This window comes from Microtus oregoni, unplaced genomic scaffold (assembly GCF_018167655.1).
Source record: "Microtus oregoni isolate MIOR12 unplaced genomic scaffold, Mior012 000007F_ref0000211, whole genome shotgun sequence".
Taxonomy (NCBI): Eukaryota; Metazoa; Chordata; class Mammalia; order Rodentia; family Cricetidae; genus Microtus; species Microtus oregoni.
This window is the reverse complement of record NW_024543066.1, coordinates 53,671,012-53,684,571: the sequence shown is the minus strand read 5'-3', so window position 1 is coordinate 53,684,571 and position 13,560 is coordinate 53,671,012. Positions and strand designations below refer to the sequence as shown.

Here is a 13,560-nt window from a genome sequence, read left to right as displayed (position 1 = left end):
AATAAATACTTTCTTTAAAGAAAACTCTAGTCTGGGTAAGTGGAGCACGCCTTTATCCTAGCATTCAGGAGGCAGAGGCAAATAGATCTCTGTTAGTTAAAGACTATCTTGGTCTACATAACAATCCAGGCCAGCCAGGGCTACAGAATGAGACCCTGCTTAAAAATCAACCAAAATCAAAACAACACACTCAGAGTCATCCTTTGGTTTTGGAAGTCTGTCCTCCAACAGGACTATGACTTTACATGCTTTTCTTTTTTTTTTTAATTTATCTTTGTTTTATGACCAATGATGTTTCGCCTGTATTTGTCTGTATGAGGGTGTCAGATTCCTGGAACTGGAGTTACAGACAGGTGTGAGCTGCCATGTGGGTGCTGGGAACTGAACCCAGGTCTGCTGGAAGAGCAGAGAGTGCTCTTAACTGCTGAGCCATCTCTCCAGCGTTATTTGCTTTTCAAAACAGCCTTGCAGGAGCCCAGCATGGCAGCCTATGCACGTAGTCCCAGCACACAGGCTAAAGGGAGAGGATTTTTTTTTAAATTATTTATTTATTATGCATACAATATTCTGTCTGTGTGTATGTCTGCAGGCCAGAAGAGGGCACCAGACCTCATTACAGATGGTTGTGAGCCACCATGTGGTTGCTGGGAATTGAACTCAGGACCTTTGGAAGAGCAGGCAATGCTCTTAACCACTGAGCCATCTCTCCAGCCCTAAAGGGAGAGGATTTTAAGTTCAAGGCCAGCCTCAGCTACATAGTGTATTGGAGGAAATCCTAGGCTACATGATGAGACTTTGTCCAAAAAACTAAAGGCTAGGGATATAGTTCACAGACTGCCCCAACATACACACACACAGACACACACACACACACAGACACACACACACACAGACATACACACACAGAGACACACACACACAGAGACACACAGACACACACACAGAGACACACACAGACACACACACACACACACACACATATATATATCCTAAGGGTTAGAGATGGCTTAGCCATTAAGAGCACAGGCTATATGCCAGGTGTGTAGGCAGAGGCAGACAGATCTCTGTGAGTTCAAAGCCAACCTGGTCTACAAAGAGAGTCCCAGGACAGCCAGAGCTGTTACACAAAGAAACACTGTCTTGAAAAACAAAGCAAAATAAAACAAACAAACAAAAAGAAGCACTTGCTGCCCTTCCAAAGGACCTGGGTTCAGTTCCCAACACCCACATCCCGCAACTCCTGTAACCACCATAACTCTAGCTCCAGGGTATTCAATGCTTCTGGCTTCTGCGGGTTCCTGCATTCATGAGCTTACACTCAAATGCAGACACACACCTACACATAATTTAAATAATAAAAACAAATATTTAAAAAAAAAAGAAAGAAAGAAGGCAGGTGTGGTGGCGCACGCCTTTAATCTTAGCACTCGGGAGGCAGAGGCAGGCGGATCTCTGTGAGTTTGGGGCCAGCCTGGTCTACAAAGCAAGATTCAGGATAGTCAGGGCTACATGGCAAGACCCTGTCTGGAAAAAAAAATAGAAGAAGAAAAACAGAAAAAGAAAGGAGACTTTGTGAGGCTTCTTTTAATTCCATGCTATGGTCACTAGCACAAAGCCCCCTTGTAGAACCTAGGCCATGGCTCGGTGGTAAAATAGTTGCCCCACACATGTTAGGCTCTGGATTCCATTCCCAGTACCACAAAAACCAAATCCCAAAACCCACTCCTGTATATTAGATTTTATGATATCCCCTCTTTAACACAGGGAGGCCTTATATTGCAATGTACATATCATCCCCTTTAATTGTCTATAGTTAATTTTATTAGACCACAGTGATAGTTTTACAAAGTTAAATGGGCTAAACAACTTTGATGGAAACCCTTAGCTCCTGTGTGTTGAGGGCATAGCTCAGTGGGAGGGTACTGCCCTCTGCTGTGCAGGGCCCGCTCTTCAGTCCTCAGAACTGCTAAAGGAAACAAAACAAAACAAACACAGCTCCTGTAACACCCTCCATAGCCCCCAATCCCACTTCAGAAGGAGCCACAGGGCCACCAGGGGACTGTCTTCCACACACCTTCATATGTCCAGAGCCACACGCCAGAGTGATGCTGTTTGTGCTAGATTTATGCCTTCCCCACAGAAAGTGAGGGTTTGGTTTCCTATGTCTTACCCCAACCTGGTGCAGGGACACACATACCCTCCCAAGAGAATTAAATGAAAATTTTGGTTAAATCAACATTTAGCGTTTAGCTGGTTGTGAAGCTGTAACTACTAGTCACCGTCCAGCTCTATGCTTTTCTATGATTCTATGTTATTCCGTGTTATCCTATGTGCTTAGCTGGTTGTGAAGCTGTAACTACTAGTCACCGTCCAGCCCTATGCTTTTCTATGATTCTATGTTATTCCGTGTTATCCTATGTGCTTAGCTGGTTGTGAAGCTGTAACCGCTATTCACAGTCCAGCCCTATGCTTTTCTATGATTCTATGTTATTCCGTGTTATCCTGTGTGCTTAGCTGGTTGTGAAGCTGTAACCGCTATTCACAGTGCAGCCCTGTGTTGTTCTATGATTCATTCTATTTCTTTTCCAGCGTTTTCTTTTGCTTGGAGCCAGTAATTAACCGGAAGGACCAGCAACCCAAGAGAGGTGGCCAGAGACTATGAACAGTTCATAGAAAGGAAATGCAAATGGCTTTTAAATTTTTAAAAAGATGCTCAACCCCATCCAGAAGATAAGTGAAAATTAAAACTACATCGAGACAGCATTTCTCTTTTATCAGCTTGGCAAAAACCCAAAAGTTTACAACACAGTCTGTTGATGTGGCTTTAGGGAACAGGCATTTTCCTGCATTGCCAGTGGGGGAAACTCCGCAGTCAAACTCACAGGAAGAGAGACTGGGAGACAGCAAGCACAGTTATCCAGGCGTCTCCCTGCAGCCCAGCACTCCGGCTCTGAAGAGGCTGCCCTTCGCCTGTGCTCCCGCACATGAGCAATGCGAGTGTGTTTCCTGATTCACTGTGACACCCATTCACCAGGAGAGAGTCCTTCTCTGGAGGGCTGTCTGCACAGCGGAAGTTCTCCACAGAAGGACCTCGAGAGGAGACTTTGAAAACAGTACACAGGAGAATAACGTACAAAATATGTAAGAAAAACAAGGGCTTGTCCCTCCAGGTCAACTGTGTGCACACAATCAACTCTGCTAAGCTTCATGCTTTAGTTCAAGGAGAAAATGTGAAGATGATAAATTTGGTTATAGTTTCTTTTACTCTCTCTCTCTCTCTCTCTCTCTCTCTCACTCACTCACACACACACACAACTGTCTGGAGGAGGTGATGTATTCCCAGCTACTTTACTTTTTAAAATAGTTTGAGTCTTTTGTTCTGTTTTGTTTGTTTGGGATTTATCTTTTTAATTTGGTTTTATTTCTGTGTATGGGTGTTATGCCTACATATATGCCAGCGGATCACATGTGTGCCTAAAGCCTGGGAAGGCCAGAAGAGGGCACTGGATCCCGAAGAACTGGAGTTACTGACGATTGTGAGCCACCCAAGGGTGCTGACCCATGTCTCCACCCACCATCCCTTTTTTATTGAGACATGACCTCACTGTGTAGCACTGGCTGGCCTAGAACTCACTCTGTAGACCAGGCTGGCCTCAAACTCACAGAGATCCTCCTGCCTGAGTGCTGGGATTAAAGATGGGTGCCACACAGAGCCTGGTACTGCTCTGAACCAGGTGAGTGTATTTCCTGTTAGGAGCCAAACCTCGTGGCTCAAGACAGTTGTCCCGATTGTTCAGGAGGTGGCGGCAAGAGAATATCTGATTGCTGGGATAGAGTTCAATGAGGACTGGAGAGATGGCACAGTGGTTGAGAGCTCTGGCTGCTCTTCCAGAGGACCTGGATTTGGTTCCCAGCACCCACATGGCAGCTCACAACTGCCTGTAGCTCCGTCTCCAGGGGATCTGACAATCTCACACAGACATGAATGCAGGCAAAAAAACCAATGCACATAAAATAAAAATAAATAAATCATTGTTTTTTAAAAAAAGAATGAGTTCAAGGACAGTCTGGGCGATTTGCTGGGACCCTATTACAACCTAAATGAGGGGGGAAAAAACGCAAAAAGCAAGTAGGAGTTGTATTGTACTAGTAGAGCACTTGCCTGTCATGTGGGGCCCTAGGTTCGATCCCCCGAGTCTCCCTGTCATGTGGGGCCCTAGGTTCGATCCCCCGAGTCTCTGGTCCCACATACACACTCGTGTGGGGGCTGGGGGCGTGGCTGAGTGGTACAGCGTTTACCCAGCATGTAGAGTACTTGGTCCAGTCCCCAGTCCCAGCGGTTAAAAAACAAAGAATTTAAGTTTGTAATTTGCTTGGATTATTTGTTTTATGTGTTTAAAATTTCCTATTAGGCTGGCGGGGTGGCTCAGCAGATAACGGAGCTTGCTGCCGAAGTTTGGTGACCTGAGGTTGATCTCCATGACCCACGCGGTGGAAGGAGAGGACTGACTCCCAGAAGTCGTCCTCCGACCTCCACGCTCTTGCTGTAGATCATCCGCCACCCTCAAATAAACTGCAACAAAAAATAAATAAGTAAATAGTAAAAATCCTGTCAGTTCCTAGGAATCCTGTCACCCTTCCCGTGTCCCCTGCTTTTCATGTTTACTGTCTTGCAGGGCACACATGAAAGGGCAGCTTCCAACGGCACAGAGGTGCACAGCACTGACCCTCCACACAAGCCTCTCATTCTAATTATTTTTCTTTTCTGCTTAGTGTGCATGTGTAGCATGTATACATGTAAGTATGCATGTTCACACATGTGTTTGTGCGTGTGTGCAGGTGAGTGTAGAGACCCAAGGCTGATTCTCCACTGAGCAGAGCTTGTCAATATGGTTAGTCTTGCCAGTCAGCTCACTGCAGGGATCCTTGCCTCTGCTTCCTGAGAACATGGAGTTCCAGGTGGCTGCCAGGCCTATCTATTATTTAAGCAGGTTCTAGGGATCTTAACCTGGGTCTCATGCTTTATCCACTGGGCCATCTCCCAGGCCTGTTTTTATGTTCATGTGTATGTGTATATTTGATACATGTATGTATTCATATGTGTATATAGGTATGTGTGCTCACAGAGGCTACAGGTCAACATCACATGCCTGCTGTGTCCGGGATGACTTGGCTCCTGAGACTCTGACAGGGGACTAAGGGATGAAGAAAGACACACAGACACGTGTTAGGCAAGGCCGACTGGCTAGTGAGGTCCAGGGATCCTCTTATTTCTGCTTCGTTGGTGCTGGGATTGTATGTGCGTTCCACAGTGCCTGGCTTTTATGATGTCTCCATGCTTTCACTGTAAGCACTTGACTGGCTATCCCCCTGCCTCTGCTCTTTGTGTTCTGTTTGGTTTGTTTTGGTTTGGTTGGTTTGGTTGAGACAGGGTCTTATGTTGACAGAGGTTTCTGTCCCACCCTGTCCCACAGCTGTTCAGTCCCAAAGAAACACACAGAAGTCTATTATTATTAATTATAAACTGGTTGGTCTATTAACTCAGGCTTTCTTATTAACTAACTCTTTTTTTTTTTTTTTTTTTGGTTTTTCGAGACAGGGTTTCTCTGTGGTTTTGGAGCCTGTCCTGGAACTAGCTCTTGTAGAACAGGCTGGTCTCGAACTCACAGAGATCCGCCTGCCTCTACCTCCCAAGTGCTGGGATTAAAGGCGTGCGCCACCACCGCCCGGCTATTAACTAACTCTTACATCATACATTAACCCATAATTCTAGTCTGTGTTAGCCACGTGGCCTGGTATCTTTTATCAGTGAGGCAGTTACATCTTGCTTTCTCTGCATCTGGGTAGCGACTGCAGACTGAGCCTTCCCTCTTCCTAGAATTCTCCTGTTCTGGTCACCCCGCCAATACTTCCTGCCTGGCTACTGGCCAATCAGCACTTTATTTATTTATTTATTTATTTATTTATTTTGATTTTTCGAGACAGGGTTTCTCCGTAGCTTTTGGTTCCTGTCCTGGAACTAGCTCTTGTAGACCAGGCTGGCCTCGAACTCACAGAGATCCGCCTGCCTCTGCCTCTCGAGTGCTAGGATTAAAGGCGTGCGCCACCACCGCCCGGCAATCAGCATTTTATTAAACCAATACAACTGACAGATCTTTTTTTTTTTTTTTTTTTTTTTGATTTTTTGAGACAGGGTTTCTCCGTAGCTTTTGGTTCCTGTCCTGGAACTAGCTCTTGTAGACCAGGCTGGCCTCGAACTCACAGAGATCCGCCTGCCTCTGCCTCCCGAGTGCTGGGATTAAAGGCGTGCGCCACCACCGCCCGGCTCAACTGACAGATCTTTACAGGGTACAAGAGCGTTGTCCCACAGCACTTCCCTCCCCCGCTTTTGTTTTTCACAACGAGAACTCTGAGTCTAATCTCCTTTGTTTAGCTTTTTTCCTGACCATTATTCATAGCAACTTGTAACCAACACTCTAAACAAAGACAAACATCCATAATCCATTTTTTGGGAGTGTTAGGCATAGTTTTCTAGGCTATTTCCTGCTGATTGGGGGCACTAATATTTTTTTTAAAGATTTATTTATTATGTATACAACATTCTGCGTCCCTGTATAAAACACACCAGAAGAGGACACCGGATCTCATTACAGATGGTTGTGAGCCACCATGTGGTTGCTGGGAATTGAACACAGGTCCTCTGGAAGAACGGCCAGTGCTCTTAACCTTTGAGCCATCTCTCCAGCCCCTTTCTTTCTTTTTTTAAAGGCTTTATCCTTTTTCTTTTCTCTCCCAAGCCTACATATATTTTAAATACACTGTAAACTGTTTAGAGTTGGGTTTTTTTTGTCTGAATCTATCTTTATTGTATCTCTCTCTTTTTGCGATCACACAAGTCTTTAATCTGCTAAGCAGCATGGCTAGGATTAAAGCACTGGCTTTGACGCTGGATCCACCCCATTCCTTAACTTTCTGAGAGTCTAGCCTCAGGTGGAGGTACTGGCTAGAGCCATGTTGGGCTATCTTAAAGGCTATTGGCTGAAGGAGCTCTCTCAGTGGTCTGGAACTTCTGATCCTCCCAGGGGCAGGTACAGGAAAGCATCACCATACCTGGCTTCTCTTCCTATCTTCCTTCCTTCCTTCCTTTCTTTCTTTCTTTCTTTCTTCCTTTCTTCCTTTCTTTCTAGATTTTATTGACATTTGTAGTATGTGTTTGTGGATAGGGTTGGGGAGGCAGGGTGCACATGTGACCACAGTGACCTTGGAGGCCAGAAGAAGGAGGTGGGTCACTCATATGTGTTATGAGCATTTGTGAACTTCCCCTCTGTGAAGCTAGGATCCAAACTCCGGTCTTTTAACTCCTCAGGCAACTTTCCAGCCCCACTTCTCTTTCTTTTTGGCTCCTGTGTGTGAGTGTGTGTGTGTTATTGTGTGTGAGTGAGTGTATGTGTGTTATTGTTGTTGTTACGTTTACTTCCCATGGGTAGAAACGTGTGAACAGCACAGGTCAGAGCACAGCTTGTGGAAACTGGTTCTCTCCTTCCACCAAGTACGTCCTGGAGATCAAGCTCAGATCATTGGGGTCTTCCTTACCCACTGAGCTCTCACACTGGCCCCTGTGTGTTTTGATATATTTTTCCCCTTAGGGACTTCAAATGTTTGCCTGTCCCCTGCTGTCAATCCACAAGTAAACACGAGGCACAGAACCGATGAGGGATGGTGTACACAGACGGCTTTGTGCCTGCACCCTCCCCAGAATGCAAGCTTTTTGCCTGGTATACAATAGGCACTAATTCTTTGCAAAAAAGGAAAGACAGGAAAGATAGAAACAAAGAATAAAAAGGTGTAGCTGGCGTGGTGGTGTACACATTTAATCCCAGCACTCGGGAAGCAGAGGCAAGTGGATCTCTGAGTTCAAGGTCAGCCTGGTACACAGAGCAAGTTCCAGGACAGCCGGAACTGTTACACAGAGAAACTCTGTATCAAAGAAAAAAAAATAGGGGCTGGAGAGATGGCTCATTGGTTAAGAGCACTGACTGCTCTTCCAGAGGTCCTGAGCTCAATTCCCAGCAACCACATGGTAGCTCACAACCATCTGTAATGAGATATGGCGCCCTCCTCTGGTGTGCGGGCATACATGGAGGCAGAATGTTGTATACATAATAAATAAATAAATCTTTAAAAAAAAAACTTCCTTTCCTTTAAAAAAAATAAAGAGAAAAGAAGGAAGGAGGGAAGGAAGAAAGAAAGGAAAAAGGTAAAAAAAAATCAGATGATGTACAACAGCCTGTCTGTAGCTTTGTGCACTGGCTGTTGTGAGCCTTCTCAAGCCTTCAGAAAGGAAACCCCAGTGGTAATCCATCCGAATGAGACACATGTTGTAACCTAGGGAGAACTTTCTGGCCTAATGTTTGGAGAGCAAACCTGCTGAGGCTGGCACGTGACCAGTCAGTAGAGATCCAGAAAGCTGGTGTGGGATGTAGCTGCTTAGCTTCTGGAGGGTCAGGAAAGACTGAGACCCTGACTGCCCTCACACCCCTCCTCCCAAACCCGGCCCATTCCCAGTTCGAGCCTGGGCTATACCCCGCCTCAAACCCTTAGCCCCACGCCTCTGGAACCCTTAGCATTCCCTGGCATCGGAGGAAGCTGGCATACTCACTGTTGGCTGAACTTTTCATCTTGGAGCTACCTCCTCTCTCCAGAAATGTCTCCACCCACATCTGCTGCCAATCTCTCAGGACTCAGGGACGCCGAGTGTGCTGTGCTCTCTTCTCTCCTCTCTCAGTGAGCGGTGCTGCTGTCCACAGGGGAGTTTCAGTCACATTCAGGTGGTTAACCCCATCCTAGTCCCCCGAGTCTTTGGAGTGTCACCACAAACAGCCGAAGAGCCAAAGTCCACACACAGACCCACACTCAGATCAGACCAGAGCTCCATGTACAAGGAAGACCTGCAAAGGCTTTTAGGCCAGCTGGCCCCCACTCTGGGATGGGGTACAATAAGGTGCAGTGAGGACAGGCTGGTCCTCCTTAGTCTCTCCAAACCTTGCAGACCAGCTCCTCAGAAACACATAGATTAGGGTGGCAATCCACAGAAAGAGGGAGGGCAAGAACTGACCCCACAACTTGTCCTCCAACTTCCCCACGTGCACTGTCACTATCCCCCACATCATACACACACTCAAGAGTAACGAGATAAAATTCTAAAAAATAGAGACTAACGGTGGTGGCACACACTTTTAATTTCAGCACTAGAGAGGCGGAGGCAGGATGATCTGAGTTTGAGGCCAGCCTGGTGTACAGAGTGAGTTCCAGGACAGCCAGGGCTACACAGAGAAACCCTGTCTTGAAAAACCAAAAAGAAAGAAGAAAAAAAGAAAGAAAGGAAGGAAAGAAACAAGGAGGGAGGGAGGGAGAGGAGAGGAGAGGAGAGGAGAGGAGAGGAGAGGAGAGGAGACCAAACTGGGTCCACATCTGTAATCCAAGTACTTTTAGAGGTGAAGGCAAGAGTATCAGATGTTCAGGGATATCCTCCACTACATAGCAACTTTGAGACCAGCCTGGGCTACAGGAATCACCTCCCAAAACACAACATAGACAAAACAGTCAAAAACCAGCTGGAGATGCAGGCAGAGGGTGAACCTTTGTCTAGCAAGCTTGAGACCTTAGGTTCTGTCTTCAGCATGGAGAGATAGAAGAGGGATTTGAAAAGTAGCCATACCCCAAAAGAAAACTGCCCCCAAACTCTGGCATCTCCACAACTGTATCCAGTCTGCCCAGCCCTGAGACTTCTGTCTACCCTGGAGCTAACAGCATCTGTGCATGCTTCCAGGCATAAAGCAGGAAGTGACATTATCAGGACAGCTGAGGTCCAGACAACAGAAAGAACCAAATTCCCATTTGGTTACGATAAACCTCCCAGTCCAGGATGCATGAGCGCTCGGGCCTACATCCTTTGTGACAGGGTGACAACAGATAGCCACCGAATAAAGACTGGGATTAGTCTGCCGAGGAGGCCTAAACCTGTAATCCCTTCAACCAAAAACTGAAGAGCGTCTCAAGGAGGAGGCCAGCATAGGCAACTTAAAAAGATTTTATTTTGCCTGGAGGTGGTGGCACATGCCTTTAATCCCAGTACTAGGGAGGCAGAGGCAGGTGGATCTCTGGGAATTCGAGGCCAGCTGGTCTACAAGAGCTAGTTCCAGGACAGGCTCCAAAACCACAGAGAAACCCTGTCTCGAAAAACAAAACAAAACAAAACAAAAAAAAAAACAAAAAAAATGATTTTATTTTAATTAGGGGACTAGAAATAGAGCTAGTATAGATTGCTTGCCTAGCATTCATAAGGGTCTGTTCCATCTGCAACATCACATAAAAAAAAAGGAGGAAAAGAGGAAGAAAGGAAAGAAGGAAAAGGAAAAAAATAGTGGTTCATTCCTATAATTCTAATGCTTAGCAGGCTGAGGATGGAGGCCAGCCTGACCTACCTAGCGAGGTTCATGGGAGTCTAAATTGCAGAATATGACCCTTCCTATAACAAAACAAAACAAGAAAAGTTCCAGAAAGTACTGGTTAAATATTTCAATGACTTATGTCCTCTTGAAAGAGGGCCACAGCTTCATCCTCACGGCTCCTAATCTTAAACCAGCGAAGCCCAAAGGCGTGTGAGGGCAGCTCTGCCATGCGGCATGAGCACTCTACGTCACACATCACGCCACACACATCCCAAGCCGTGTCCAGGAGGACTTTGTTCGGGGACCAGTTTCACAAGACTTTTGATCAGCAGTGCCAGAGTTCACATGAGAAAGCAAACAAGCTCCAGAAACTTCTACAGCTTAGAAACTTCCTTGTTGGTCTAAAACTCACCTCTTTGCCGCAACATGGCTTAGGACTTTTGGAAGAGATGTCAATGCCACAGCCTCTAAACCAGCTCTGCTGCTAGGATTTCTTTTCTGGAAAGGAGCACCTTCAGGTATTATTGTCCTGTGAGACTTCATGACCACAGAGTTGGGCATATGCCACTGTGTGAGCCCTGGCAGAGGCCATCAGAGTCACGGCCTGCCAGGAGCAGCTCTGTGGGCTTTGGGATCTTGTCCTGAAACCTTGAGCCTGGAGGATGATGCCAACTGCATGGCACTGGCCCTCCAGTGTCTCCATGAGGACATTAACTCTAGCTGTTGGGGTCACTTCAGGGACTGTGTGACGTGCCTACGTGCCTGGCAGATCATAGACGATCAACAATTGGTCATAGTTATTGTCACTAATAAGGGAAAGTGTTCCTGCTCCTGGGATGTCGATAAAATGTTGAATCACGAAGGCCACAGGAGTTCAGGCCACGTGGCTATTATCAAGCTGTCGTCGTAGAGGGCAGCCTGCAGAACTCCTGGGGGGGTTTCAAGTGGACAATGTTTGTTTATTTGTTCTAATTTAAAGTAGGGGCCAGTGAGATGGCTCAGCAGGAAGGGGCTTGACACCAAACCTGACGACCTCAGCTGACTCCTGGAAGTGGTCCTTTGTTTTGATTTTTGTTCTTTTGAGCCAGGGTTTCTTTGGATGGCCTTGGTGGTCCTGGAACTCCCGCTGTAGACCAGGCTGGCCTCAAACTCAGAGATCTGCCTGCCTCGGCCTCCCCTCGAGTGCTGGAATTAAAGGTGTGCCCACTACTGTCTGGCATTGTTTTTTTGTTTTGTTTGTTTGTTTTGAGCTAGGGCTTCTCTATGTAGCCCTGGCTGTCATGGAACTCTCTTTCTAGACCAGATTGGCCTCAAAAGCTCAGAGCTCTGCCCCCCTTCGCCGTCTCAGGGCTGGAACCAAAGGCCTGTGCCACCAATGTCCTGCTCACTGTTGTGTTTTCTGAGACAGGTTCTACAAAACCGTAGCTGTCCTCGCAAACCAGACTGGCTTTGAAAACACAGAGACCCCCCTGCCTCTGCCTCCCAGTGCTGGAATTAAAGGGTATGCCACTAGGCCCGACTAGAAAGTTGTCTTTTGGCCTCCACATACATACTCTGACACAAACACACAAATAAATTAATTAATTAAATGTAAAATATGTAAATATATGTGGATATATATTTCAAATATTACATCAAACATATTTATACTAGAACATTTCTTATTGTTTATCTGAAATTCAGACTCAACTGAGTATCCCACAATTCTATGTGGCAGTGCAGGCTAAACTTAAAGAACTGGCTGCGTGGATAGGCCCTCAGGAGAGAGTGGTGGGAACTCTTGGCTGAGCCAGAGCTAACGCCGTGGGTACATACCTGCCAGCTGCCAAGCTGGGCAGTTTACAAGAGTATCAGCAGCCTCCTGAGGGGTCCTTCCTGGCTCTTTACAGGCGAGGGAGACCCAGGACTCAGCTCCTGAGCGCCTGTTTCGTCTACTACCCATGACCTGGAGAGCAAGGCAGAGAGGACATGAGAGCCCATGAGCACGAGGGCACCTGCCCAGGTCCCTTCAGCACAGTCGTACTGAACAATACCACGACCGCACTTTTCTCTTTTCTTCCCTCTCTTTTGGAACTCGTTCTCCATAGCTGATCATAAGAGCAACAATTACAGATGCACACTCTTGAATTCCCGCTGAAGCAGGCTGTGTCTTGGATGACTGAATTATTCATCTGCATCAGTATTTTTCTGTATTTCAGTTTCATGTTCCACAGCTATAGGAAGAGTGCCCATCAACATCCCTCATTAACAAAGGCCAGGAAATGTCACAATAAAGACAAGCCTATCCCACACAAATGTGGTCCCCAAGCAGATAATGTAACAGAAGTTATAAACAGAACTAAAGCCTCATTTCCTTCAAATGAAAGTTTCAGTCTCATCATATTCCCGTTTTACATTGTGTGTGTGTTCCATGCACGCGCATGCATGCATGTGAGTGTCTGTGGGTAGGCACTGGGGGAGGGGAGTAAAGGGACAACTTCAAGTCAGTCCTCTCCTCCTACCACGTGGGTTCCAAGGTCTGGATGACAAGGCCCTTTCCCTGCTGAATCACCTTGACGGCCCTGTCTCACCAGCTCTAAATCTAAAGTAATTACATGAAACACTGCAAAGTTAAGAGCATGAAATTGTTTTTAAAACAGCCTCAATGTGATGGCGTTTACCGAACGGAACACAATAGCCAAGAAAGGCTGTTTTTGCTCCTCAGAGCCTGAAATACCTCGCTCAGTTACATTTCAGAAGAGAAGGGACGAAATGTCACCGGGCCAAAGAAGGAGTGACTCCCACTGCGTGGTGTGGTAGGAAGCCAAGTGAGAGCGAGGAGCTGGAATTTTATCTCTGGGGAAGACATTCCAGGCAAACTGGATGGACACAGGTCTGTGTGATGGGGACCACACATCTCCTTATCTTGCCTGTCAAATTACAGGTTAGTTAGGATGTGTTGTCCGACAGTATCACACAAAACAACAGACCTGGATCCCTGTGCCCCCAGGCCATTAACTGATGATTTATAATATAGTGGCTTTTCAAAGATGCTCATTTCTCGGACTAAGCGCCCTCCCAAGGGTGAGGCCTTTACAGGCATTCCAACACCACGAGGCACACCCTCATC

At 46.5% G+C, this 13,560-nt stretch overlaps 1 long non-coding RNA gene across 3 annotated transcripts; it reads right to left on the bottom strand.

Annotated features, from left to right (window-relative positions):
- Positions 1-4,378: 4,378 nt before the first annotated feature.
- Positions 4,379-12,388, bottom strand: LOC121450331. Of its 3 annotated transcripts, none has more exons than XR_005974588.1 (3): positions 12,267-12,388; positions 8,660-8,794; positions 4,379-4,573 (listed from the first exon to the last, which is right to left on the bottom strand). It is a non-coding gene; the product is annotated as an uncharacterized LOC121450331 (long non-coding RNA). The 3 variants fall into 3 exon arrangements; XR_005974586.1 differs by having other exon boundaries at positions 8,660-8,797; positions 12,267-12,384; XR_005974587.1 differs by lacking the exon at positions 12,267-12,388 and adding an exon at positions 10,864-11,042.
- Between the last annotated feature and the right edge of the window lie 1,172 nt (positions 12,389-13,560).